The 13664-nt window shown below is 30.8% G+C and overlaps 1 protein-coding gene across 4 annotated transcripts in view; it reads left to right on the forward strand.

Annotated features, from left to right (window-relative positions):
- The window catches only part of LOC148271716 (uncharacterized), a 113123-nt gene that overhangs the window by 19774 nt on the left and 79685 nt on the right, over positions 1-13664 (forward strand). The window contains exon 1 of one of the 4 annotated variants that reach the window (XM_088241025.1): positions 2366-2852. The exons of 2 other annotated variants lie outside the window; for them this stretch is intronic. The gene's annotated coding sequence lies outside the window, so the exon portion shown is untranslated. Of the gene's footprint in view, positions 1-2365; positions 2853-13664 lie in introns of those variants that run through there. One more of the 4 variants, XM_088241026.1, reaches the window with a different exon arrangement.

Genomic DNA, 13664 nt, shown 5'->3' on the forward strand with positions numbered 1-13664 from the left:
ATTATATGAGTGATAAAATACCTATAATTATAGGGGTCCCTCAGGGGTCCATATTAGGCCACCTATTGTATTTATTGTATATTGATAACCTTAGTCATTCAAATGTATCAGGGAGGTATTTTGTATATGCAGATGATACTCTATTGATATATAGTGGTGATAATGAAACCCAACTGCAAAACAACATCAATGAGGATCTGAATAAACTTATGTACTGGTTAGATAATAACTCGTTATGAATAAATACAAATAAGACTAAATATATGATAATAAAACAAAAAAAGCAAACGCCCCATTAAACTTAACCTAATAGTTAAACATGAGCAAATTAAACAAACAGAAAATGTAAAGTTCTTGGGTTTGGAAGGGGATGAAAAATTAGCATGGACAAAACATATCAAAGCAGTTATAAAAAAACTAGGTCCAATTATTGGAATATTGAGAAGAACAGATGTCTTTGATAAAAGTACAAAATTAATGATATACAATGCTTTTATACTTCCACACTTTGTATATGGATTAATAATATGGTCTCAATATAGTAAACAGATGCAAGAATCAATACAAAGAACAATGAATAAAGCACTTAAAGTAACATTTAATTTTAATAAATATACTAGAACCACAATTTTATATAGAATAACAAAAATGCTCAATCTAGAGGAATTGATCTAACAAAAAAAAGAAAGATATTTTAGATGAAAAAGAATAAAATAAAGACAAATATAAAATTTTATTTTAACTACAACATACATAAAATAAATACAAGAGCATCAAATAATTTAACTTACCAACAACCTAGGACTAACAGAAAAAGAAACAGTTTTTTGTATACAGCAATATTTTTTTATAATTCTCTTTCTAATGATCGTTTTAAAAATTAAAACCGTTCCGGTCAAAAATTTTCAGAAACTCATAAAAAAATCATAGCTCGAAAACCACGCAAAATCGCGGAACATACGTACATGGGGTGATCCGGATACTCCTCAATATGAGGCACCTACATTTTACCGTTGGACGTCACTTCTCCGGCCACTCTGTATATATAAAAAAAACATTGTTTAAAACATTTTTGAGTTGTTTTTATTACAAAGGTAATACTTTTTAATGTGTTCTGTAAAAATGTGTTATTCCAGTTCTTGGGTAAATTTTTATATAAAAAAAAACATATGTTTTTTTTAAACCTTTTTTGTTCTATCAAGTATTTTTTGTTTATTATACTTACAACCAAGACTTAATCGCATTTTCGAAAAATGTGCCTGGTGTTAAAAATCAATTATCTCAGTTTGAGGTTGGTGTGGCTTAACGCATTTTCGCATAGCAACATCCAATTCGTATAAACAAGTCCAATTTTGTGTGATATAAGCCGATGATTTGACGAATATCGTACATATTGGTTTTTGATTTAAACGCTAAAACTTACGTCTGATATCCATGGGTGACGGCTCATACGACGCAGATTCTGGGAAAAGTGGCACCAGTCTTTTTACCGTCGATATTATAAACTAGTATGCGTGGAAAATTTTTAGATGTAAATAATTATGTATGCATTGTCCAGTCTTTACTTATACTTTGACATGTGAGGGTATTACTTGCAAACCCGGCAAAATCCAAAATTTAAAAAAAGTGAGATCTTAATTGAAACTTATTTAGAATACAATTTTTTACAATAATTTTAACATTTTCAGTAAAAAATACGGCTTAATTTGTAAGACTTGACTTCTAAATTGTCAGATTTATTGCATACAGCTTTGTTGGCAACCTCTACTTGAGTATTGCAAAGCTGGTAATGAATAATTGTTTTTTTTTTTTTTTTTTTCTACCGTTTTTTGACATAATTATGCTTATGTTTTCACTTTTTACATATAAAACATTAACTGATTATAATAAAAAAATTAAGTTTAAAAAAAAAGTTGAAGTTACGTATTGTACCAGTTTTTTGTGATTTGCTCAAAATAAAGAAAGATGGATTTTGCCGGGTTTGCAAGTAGTACCCTCATGTTTGTGTCAGTGATCCATATTTGTAGCATTTTCAGTAAAGTTATATTTTTTAGTGTAACTTTGGAATTCGTGAAATGATTAGGAATAATATTAGTCACGAAATTTCTACACCTTGCAATCACGATGGCTGAGACGCGAATTTCTCTTCTCTAAATGATCTCCATCATTACGACCTTATTCGCCGGTCGTTGCTAGCGGACAATGTGATGAATAATGTCAATTTTCCAATACGATTCTAGTTACAGGTATTTACGAAGTATGAACTCGCGTGATTCGTGAAGTACCAGCGGGCTCTTCGGCAGTTATCGCCGCCACTCGGCCGTTTCCGGCGGTCCCACGTAGCAGGTAAAAGGCAAACATACCTGTTCCCGCGGTAACGCCGCTCGAGTATACTGTACATACATTTTGAGGTTATGTCGCGCATTCGCCATCCGAGCGAGGGAGACGCGCGTATGTTCCGAGTTCCCGCCTTTTGTTTGGAAATAATGGAAATGGACGCTAGTACCGGATTGTGGTTCTCTATTCACTCTGTTGTAATTTTAACTCGGAATCGTCGGCCGTTCTGTAAGGAAGTACCTCGGAAACGTATTTACTGTTCTATGTTTTCTTGATTTTCTAAAACGACGACAGGAAAAAAGTTGTAGTGCAGTTGAGTTTACAATATTTAACCCTTATCATGTTTGAGTGTCAAAAATAGTGTTTTTCTAGTGGGATTCATGTGTCAAATTGAGATGCAGTGAGTGCTTGTAGTTTCAGTGAAGTTTTGCCATGGCTTTCTAATGGAATATTGAAGTCGAACAGCAGTTTCCAGTTGGATTTGTCACTCACTAGACGGTACAATTTTCTTATTGGTAAGCTCATGATTCCATACTAGATTCTGTAAACATAGGGGGCTGAGTGCATACAACGATGACACATCGAATGACGTTTTTTGTTAAGAAAATGAGGCTACGATTGTCTGAAGATTGGCAATTTATTCGCATCACTGATTGCATGCTAATGAAACATATGACGAGTGACGCGTGCACGTTTTCCTCTCATATTCACAACACGACATGATACATAAATCAAATACATATTAGAAACAATTGAAACGCCTTTGCAAATCTCGAAAAGCGAGTTCGTAAATGTTGCGAATATGTTTGCAATTGGCAAATATCGGTCAAGCACCTTTCATGAAAATGTGCTGAATTAAAAATAAATTGACAGAAAAATGTTTTTTTTTATTCATACACAAGTACGATTAAAAAACAACCTTGAATCAGTCATTTTCACAAAAATTATTTATGTGAAATCAAAATGACTGTAATATTTTATCAAATATTTTATTACTATGACAATACAGTTGTGTTTCTTCGGTTAATGGCTTTTTCAAAATATGTACATTCATTTGAATAAATCCTATTTTAAAATGATAGCAATTATGATGTAATTTAAATATCTGATTTGAATGACACTGTGTAGCGTGGGTGTACACTATGCGACTCGAGTTAATCTTCTACGTTTATGATCTTTGCCGTACGATGTCCACATGTTTTTGTAGTTACTATACGAGTCATTAAGATAAATCACTGAAGTACAAATTAATATGTGAGTAACGCACACACGCCATCTCCGAGATACATGTTATTTTTTCCGTTTACTCATTAAAAAAAACTTTTAAGACTATAGTTCTTGTTAAAAAGTCAAACAACGCAATATTGTAAATTCCACAATCAATTCCAAATTGGATCCCCGAACATTTGAATATATCATAAATATTTGAATAGAAAACAACAACAAACCATCATTTCATGGACTGAGAGGGGCGAGAGGACAGAACGCCACTTTACTATGTCTTTGTATACAGACACCAAGTCGTAGAAACAATCAGCATAATCCCTCAGTAACTACCCATGTGTGTATCCAGAAATTTTCGAGCACCCAGTAGGCCACATGGCGTTGGTATCTACCTACTGTCTACAAAAGCTTCTCTTCGGACATCTATTTCCTTTTGTTACTATAGAGTTGAAAAAGCGCTTTATTTATTTACTTTTTAATTGCTTGCTTCTTGGCACAAAAACTTGACAAATTTACTACAATGCTCTATGTTTACGTTTATTTTTTATAATTTTATTGATATCATTTATTTTATCCAGCTAGAATTCCATCCGACCATGCGCTCTGTAGTTGCAAGACGTGCTGGGATATTTATTTACTGTACAGCGCCCTTGAGGTGATTTTCACCAAAATGGCGCTACATAAATTATCAAAATAATTATATATTTATATATATATATATATATAAAGACCTCATTTCTTCTACATTCATGCATCTTCTCATGCAAGTATGTCGATTGTTTAGACTTTTGACATATCCATCTTGAAATATTTGTTGGATTTGATCATGCCATGTTTTTCCGGTCTTTCTCGTGTTTTTTATTATTTACGATATCGAGTTTTCATCATCGTAATGCTTAATTATTTGACTATTATTAAGGTCCTGCAACTAATTCAGTTTTGCCATAAAATTTGATTACAAAGAAAAATAATTTTAATTTATGAAGAAACAAACGAAAACCATATTATATATGTATTTTAAAGTGGGAGTATCTCGCATCATGTTTCGATAGCTTGAAATCTCTATTAAAGTTACAGGCTATATTGATTAATAGAGATATAAATGGAAACTAAAATGGATCTGGTTTTTAAAATTTTTATGCGAGTTGCTTATTTTTTGCCTTGCTTATTATGTACAAGGCTTATATTAACTGCAAAATATATGTTTCTTCTAATTACTCTAACTAAAGTGTAAGGCTCTGGTGGGATAATCGGCTGTGGCCTTGTTAAGGAACTTATCCGCATTTACTTTAAAAAGAAGAAATCACAGGAAACTCTTTCAGAAGAAGCCGGACCATTGATAAAAATCACTAGACAAAAAAATGGAAAGCAGATTCGGAATTAACAGGAAAAATTCTATAAGAATCACTTTCGTGAAACATTAAAAATGTTTCGTTTTGTTAATCAGTGTTATTTTCGTTGGATAGTATCAAACGTAAAAACACAATGTTTAGATTTTGATGTCATGACAAGATGACACCTAAATTGTATGTATTTTACGATTTAGATTTAGTAAATTCACTTCAGTGTCAAAAAAACGTGCGGGTTAGTGTTTTACAGATTTATCTATTTAAAATTGACATTACAAATAAAACATATATAAACCACATAATGCGTACTTTATTTACTAGAGATTTCAAACAATATATAAACATTGATATATGTATACCCAATAACATCAGTAATAAATAATATTTTTGATAAGAAAACAAATAATTTTTTTTAAGAAAAAAAGTGAAATACTTGAGATTTTTATTATTTACTCTAATATTAAAAAAAATAAATTTTTTTACCATTTCCTAAAAGTAGTTTATTTATTTATTATTTATTTATTTATTTATTTATTTATTAACGGATATTGTCCATGTATACAATTTATAAGGTTTAAATATTACAATAAAAGAATGGTTTAAAAGATTTTTTAAAAAGTAAAGAAGCATTGACTAACATAAGGGACATCGAGACAAGATCTGGACTATTTATTTAGTGCTTGTTTAAATCGTTGTAAACTTAAACCAAAAAAATCCAGATCTTGTCTTGAGTTAACAATACGACAAAGACGGGTCATTGGAGAATTAAGGCCATAGTTTGTTCTATGCTGATCGACGAACATTACTTCATTGTTTCTCAATCTACGAGTCGGAATGTTGAATTTTACTTGTCCCAGTAATGATGGAACATCGATTATACCATTTAGTATGCCGAACATATATATGAAGTCAATATTAGTTCAACGTTTTTTTTTTTTTTTTAGTTAATAAATTGTGCTGGAAAAATGGAAATCGATTTGTGGTAGAGTGGAATTTGAACCTCGGGCTTTTGGCTCTTAAGTCCACAATACTACCACGAGACCACAACCCAATTAAAAGGGTCTCTGGCCTGTCATTAGTTTCAAGAGGTCACAACATATTTTCTTTTACCCAGCCTGTAATCAACCATTCGATAATTTTTGGTTTGTTTTGTCGCTTAAGAGGAAACACGATCTCGCTTTTCTTCCACCAATTTGCGTCATGGACAAATAATGTATGCCAAGTACCATGAATACACTTCTCGCTATAAGTGAATAGTGTATTTTTACAAATAGGGAATAACGTTGAAAACACGTTGAATATTTAGAGCAGATTTTTACGATTCTAATGTACAAAAAACAAGTTTTCATTTGTAATTTTAGGTTTTAAAACGAGCCCATATAAAACGGAAAAATGGCTAGGCGTCACGTCATTTTGACGTCACACGTCATGCCCGCCGAGTGCGTTTCTAAGAAACATTGCGTACATGGCGCGGTAGCGTAACCCAGAACGTTTGTCCCACAGGGTGCAAAACCTCTAGTTTTAGGTTATTTAAAATATACATATTTAAAACCTTTATACCAAATTTATCAGACGTCGCACTGTAAAAATATCAATATCTTTACCATAATTTTATTTGTTTATTCAAAAATAATTATTAAAAAAAGTAAGTGATTAAAATATTAATTAAAAACTAGTATTACTTTCTACAAAGTCACACACCATCTAAATTAACGTAACAGTAAATCCATCCATCATACAAGTAATTTAGTCATTGAAAAAAATACATGGTATCGTGATGTGTCATTTATGCTAAAGAATGAATAAACAGATTATGCAAACAAAATGTTTACTTATTTTTTATTTACATAATAATATTCATGTTTCGATTTCACCGCTTGAAATATAAAATTTTGTTATTTGACATCAAATAACAGAGTATTAATACAATTCAAAGTTTTATGGTACTAATATATTATTTTCATAGTAATGAAATATTATTTTTATGGTAATTAATACTAACCAAAGCTATGGTGATTTTTAAAACAATGTAAAATAATACAATTGTTAAAAAAGAAAGCTCTGAAAATCTGTTTTAACAAAAGAGTTTTTTTTTTTTAGAAATTTGTGTATGTCTTGGTATTTGCACGGTTCGTGAACTGTCATTCATTAGCTAGTTTATCGAATCGTTCTCTGATTTTTACAATACCGACATATCGTTTGACATTCTAAGTTTGTGACAGCTGTAGATATTTTTTATAGTCATAACCACTTGTTTTGATTTGTCGGTTTTTATTTCATTTTTGTGAGTGAATAGGTGCTATTATATATTTAAAACCACTCTACGTGAAAAATATGCTACATCGGGTATTAAAAAGTTAAAAATTACAAGAATAAAAGGAAAACAAAAAATAACGTTTCTCATGAATATCTTTTTATATATTAATAAAAGTTGCTGATACAATTATAACTTTAAATCTTAATAATAATACAAAGAAATCACCTTTCGAACTTCCGCTAAATTACACCTTTGTGAGAATACGTGTAACTGACTTTTTGTTTTAAATTTTACCGAACAATTTAACCCTAATGGCGATTTTTTACATGAATTATAAAGGCAATAGAGAATATAGTAGTCGTCGAGTGATAAAAATGTTTGAAATCTCTTTTCTACTTTCTACACCGATTATTGGTATGTAGCAGATCGTCTACATTAGGCAGTGTAGGGTTAAATTTATTATATTGTATCTCAACTTTCTTACTCGTTATTTACTCTAATATTAAATTTATTTTAGTTTTTCCTACGAAAATTTTAATTGGTACATTTTAGATTTAAAATTCTACATGACATAAGGACATGATTTATTACCTTGCTTATATTTATGTAAACAGTGTTATATTAAAAAAATAATTATATTCTGTAAGCGAGAGGTATCAGTATCTCCAAAAACCCAACTCAGTAGAGACAAATGAGCGATTTTTCATACTTTAAATATAATGTATTTTTCAATGAGAGGCTTTAAAGTAAATTTGATTTCTAAAATACATTGAAACACATTACAAAAATACACATTTAAAAAATCTTTGGGTGTAGATGTTTTTTTACCTTAACCTCTAATTTGGTGTGGAGTTAAAATAAAAATAAATCTTTGTTATTAAAGAAATTATGAATTAATGCTATTTACCAAGTACCTAATAGGGGATGAAAAATTTGATTCCAGCATAGCAATAACTCAATTTCTTTGGAGTAATCGTAGTTTACCTATCGCATACAGTATTTTTTTTTAAAGTAAGAAAATAGATTTGCGTTTTATAATCGATTACATAAATAAATATATTTATGTATTTTAAAATAGATTATAAAATATTATAAAATAGATAACCATACAATTTGCGTTGTTTTATATTCCAAGTACCCACTTTTTCTGGAACGGGAAAATATCGCATACTTCGAATACCGATAAAAATATATGAAATGGATTTTTTAAAATTAACTGTGTTTTCAAAATCAATGTGGATATTATGAAAAAATGTTATAACTTTAAAAAAATATATAAAAAAATCACTACAAAAACGCGACATGCTTGGCTTTGATAATTGTGACGTTAAGATTCGTGACAAAGTTCTAATTAAATTTAAACGGTAACCAAAAAAGTTTAAAATTTGCCCGAATTGTGACGTATTAGGAGCGTGGCTAATTGAATTAAATTTTGAAATTATAAATATGAAAATATTTTTTATGCTTCTAATAAGTAGTAAAAAAAATAAAACAATATTTCATTGACCCTTATTAATTTAAAAAAGGGTAAAAACCGTGATATTTCCCTATTAATTACTTAATTGGCATGGTATTAAAAAAAATCTCATTCCAGTACCCATTATCTATGGATAAGTGTTGTATCTGCAAATCGATCCCTGCAAAAAAACTGCTTTTGCAGTTTGGCGGGAATCAAAAAAAATGTTTAGAATAAAAAATAAAAAAAAATAATAAAAATATAAATAAAAAATCTAAACCGACTACTTCCGGTGATGTTAATGTAATTTATGCAGATATGCTGAGGAAATCTTCGATTCAAGGTTCGTTCAGAGAAACAATAAGATTTCAAGCCATCTATGGTCAACAATGAACAATTTTAAATCTGTCTTCATTAATTATGTGAGTGATGCGCCTCGAATTTCAATCTATTCACATATGACTCGTTTGTCGTTAAACTAGGACATTTAATTTTTTGGTCCGCCAAATCAGTGTTTTCAACTTTTTTAAATACACGACTCCCTAACGAGTAAAAAGAGGATCTGGCGACCCCACGCCCAGGGAACCTTAATTTTATTAAAATTTTACCTTGTTCGCGACTGTTCGAGCAAATTAAGGTCCTGGAGGGGGGTTAGCATCAGATTGCTTTAAGGCGATTGCCTCGCGAATCCCCCCGGTTGAAAAACACTAATACATATCAGTATATGGACAATTTCTCTGAGAAAGGAATATGAAAGTCGAGACATTCACATAGCTTTATAACCTGTTATGCTATGTGCCCGGCCAGATGAAGAATACAGTTCTGTATGTGAAATAGAACCAGAATCCTGAAACGGTGTTTTTGACTCGATGGCTGCTCTCAGGTAAAAATCCTGAAAAATGAAATCGAGTTGAGAAACGTCCGCCTCATAGTGTAGTGTTTGGCGTGTTCGCCCACCATGCTAGAGGTCCCAGGTTCGATTGCCGAAAAGGTTCTCACGAAATATTTTATTTACGAAGTATTTCATTGTCCGTGGACTGTCTCCTGATGCGAAAGACTTATCACCTTACCTTCCTGAAACAGATGATCGAGATTCTCTGCATTTGATTTAACAATGCAGTGCCTTATGCACCACCGGGTGCGGATAACGGCATGATGATGAAAATGACATGTCATTGGCTGGTTTGACTGAGACATAATGCTAAAAGAAATAATAAAAATTTGTTTAATTAAAACAAAAATTTGTACAAACTCAAAATTAAAAAAAATAAAAGAAGTATTAGCGTTCTTATAATTTACCCAAATATTTCAGTTTAGGTGGCCATTTTTAACGAGTTGTAAATAACTCACTATTAGAAAATGGAAATAAAGTTGGGCTAGAGGGGATTTGAACCTCGGGCCTCTGGCCCGTGAGTCCGCAACACTAGTCACGGGACCACAACCCGATTTCTGTTGATAAAATCCACCTGGTCTATGAAAAAGTAAAGAAATTTAAAAAAAAATAATTCAGGCGTCGTCTAGTATGTGGGTGATATAATTCAATTAGATGAATCTCACCAGCATAAATAAAGGTTTCAGCTCTTTAACTTCACAAACATCAACAGATGAAAGGATTGAAGGAATACAGATGTTTATGGGCAGAATGGTGAATGTTACACAGTGTCTATATTGCCTTCTCTAAAATTTTCTTCATCTCTGTTGTAATATGTGTAAACGAACTAGTTTGAACGACGTCACTAGGGCTCCCGAATCAACCAATGTACCACCAATCAGCACAACTCACCGAATATAAATTGTGACGTCACACGCGGAGTAATTTCAAAATGACAAAATTTAAAAAAATCGTGTCACTTATAATACGATACATATTTTTTTTTTTTTTAATTTGGGCTTAGTTTGATAGTCCATTAGCACACAAAAATAAATTTAAAAAACCACTGAGCTTCTTGATTATCAAAATCAAAAGGGATGTCTGAATAGAGAATTATAGAATACGAGGCATGTTCAAAAAGAAAGTTTCATAGATTTTTATTGTTTTTGTATTTGAAGTAAAAGTTAATACCCTAAAAGTCCTAATAGGCCCGTCCTCACACAGCCTTAGCCACTAAGTCGCTCTTGGACTCATTTGGTTGAAATGTTTTCATCCCTCGTCTTCCTCTGACTGAACGCCTTCAGATTATCATCTTTTCACCACTCTGAAGGCGCAAATGCGTGGAATTAAATTTTCAATAGACGAGTAGGTGCTGAAAGAGGTTCTGAAGGGGGGAAAGAGTTGACGGGAGAGTTCTTAGAAGAAGGCATAAAGAAGCTCTTGCCACGGCTCACCACGTACATTGAACGGGATGGCGATTAAGTGAAAAAATAGTCAACAAGTTTATCAACAATATCTAATAATTTATTGATTTGGTTTTTATTTTGTAGAACTCCATATTTAAACTTATAATATATATGTGTATATATCTTTAAATATATTGAATTTGCGTCTATCGTTTGGAATCCACAATACATTACTTATATTGACAGGCTGGAGAAAGTACAAAACAAATTTTTAAAACATTTGAATTTCCGATGCTCTCTTATATTTCCAAATCATGACTTATCTGGACGTTTTCACAAACTGATTAACCTCGAAAAAAGGAGAACATTAATGGACCTCACATTCCTCTATAAAATTATTAACAGTCTAGCTGATTCGTCCCAGCTCCTAAATAAAATTCAAATTAACTGTCCATCACGTGCCCTACGAAATCACCCAACCTTTAGAATACCTAGGGTCAATACGAACTATTGCCAGAATTCGTTTTTACACAGATCGTGTTCCACTTTTAACAGCTTTTTTAACCATATAGATATATATCATACAGGATTACAATTATTTAAAAATAGTGTATTGAAAACTTTTGAATAAAACTCCGGTTGGTCCCTTTTTCTCTTATATCACTCAAATTACATACATTCATATTATATTATAAATTAAATTTCTCTTTTGAAATTTTGTATTACTTCTAAAATCGCTTTAATGAAATTTTTATCGACTTCTCTTGGTTTAAAATCTTCTCCTTATATTGCTTTTTCAAATTTTAAATGATTACTTGCCATACTTGTTATTCCTTCTTTATTTTTTCTTTTTTCTCTGCTGCCATTGGCATGTTTTTATACTTGTTATACTTTTAAACTACTTTTAATTACTTATAATATATATGTTAATAAAATCAATATATTGCTGCTCTTACTATAATGTGTCATTAATTTTGAAGATGTTTTTTAAATTGACCTAAATTTAAATTTACTGTCTTATATTTCACTTAAAGATTCTTCTCATCGTTTCTTTGAATCCCTTAAGATAAATATGTGTTTATGTTTTTCCTTTTTTAAAAAAAAAAATGTTATTACTATTTTATTTTATTTTTACATCTGAGTATGTTTTTCATTCTTTATTTCCATTCTTAATTCTTAATTACTCTTACAAGTTTTCTTCATTTTTAATATTATTTCCATTTGTAAATACTCACTACAAACTACAAACCTTAAAATATATTTTTTTTCACTTAAATTTAAATTTTTAAACAACTTTCATTTATGTTTTCTTTTTCCTTCTCTTTTTTATACTTTCATAATTAACATTAGATTTAATTGCTTTTTAATATGGAAACTTCACTGGTCCATTAGAATTAAGTCCAATTGTGTAAAATATTAAACTTTGTAACTGTACTGTATGTTTCCTGAATAAAAGAAAATAAAAAAATAAAAAAATATAATTCCTCTGTACGTGTGATGTCACCGTACTCCTCCTAAACGGCTTAGCCGATTTACGTGCGGTTTTCAGAGAAATATAGATCTTTGCGCTATGCGTGTTCGTAGATATTAAAGTTTTCAAGCGAAACCGTAAAAAAAAAGTTAAGAGCATAAATGTTTTATTTATCGATCTACCGGGGTTGCTAAAAAATGGAAAGATGTTGTTTTTTTGTGTATGAAAAAGTTTGTTTTTGAATGTTTACAAACAGCATTTGTTTTTTGTGGATCTCAATCAGATTCTTTCCTTTAATTCTTTATAATTTCTACCAATTTATTTCTTTATACTGGATTTTTGATAATACTAAAATAATATTAAATTCAATATATTTATAAAAATCGTATTCCTACATTAGTACACCACTCTGTTGGTGAGAAAACCGGAACGGAGTTGCAAAAAGAATGCCATATTTGAAAAATTATTAATATTATGTTTTGGAATTCAACCATAAACAAGTACTAAGGTACTTACTTGAATTCAATATTTGAATATGAACAATTTTTAGTTTTGGAATTTAATCACAAACAAGTATCTAGGTACCTACTTATCAATGAAAAGTCTTTTGCCAACGTCCGGTCAGGACAACGTCTGTCTGACAACGGGTCCGCAAGTAATATATAAAAAAAGTGTTCAGTAGACTATAATCAGTGTTTGATTTCTAATAATTTAAGTTTTAATATCCTATAATTTTATTCAAAAACACTTTTTCTAAAAAAATATAAAAATCTCGTACACTTACTTTCTGAACGTACCTCGTATATTCCGAATATTTTTTTATAGTGCCATTTTTGTGGAAATCACACCAAGGGCGGTATATAATATTGTGTAATACAGCATATAATATTATCGTATGGATCATTTGAATGTGTCTAGTGAATTAAGTATAATAACATGAAATTCGTGAATAGCGATCCTCTTATAAGTCCTAAATCCCATAATCTGAGTGAGTAGGATTTCGTTTGAAATTGGAAAACAGTCGTTCTTTTTTCAAATCCTATTTACATGTCACGTCTGTACGTCGTTCATCGTGATCTCGCACTACAATAAAAACAGATTGAAGCCATTACCAATAAAAAATGCACAATGCTCTCAGTATTTCTTTCTTCACGCTGTGTCTTGTCAGGTTCCTCTGACATTGACGCATCTTGATACTGCACTACTGTTGTATTCTAAAGCCAGGACAACTGCATATTGGATGTACTCGCCATAGTGATTCCTGGGAAAAGATGACCAGAGTGGTTTCCCGTT

The sequence above is a fragment of the Micrasema longulum genome, unplaced genomic scaffold (genome assembly GCF_059751315.1).
Source record: "Micrasema longulum isolate JH-2025_06_02 unplaced genomic scaffold, ASM5975131v1 h1tg002704l, whole genome shotgun sequence".
NCBI lineage: Eukaryota > Metazoa > Arthropoda > Insecta > Trichoptera > Brachycentridae > Micrasema > Micrasema longulum.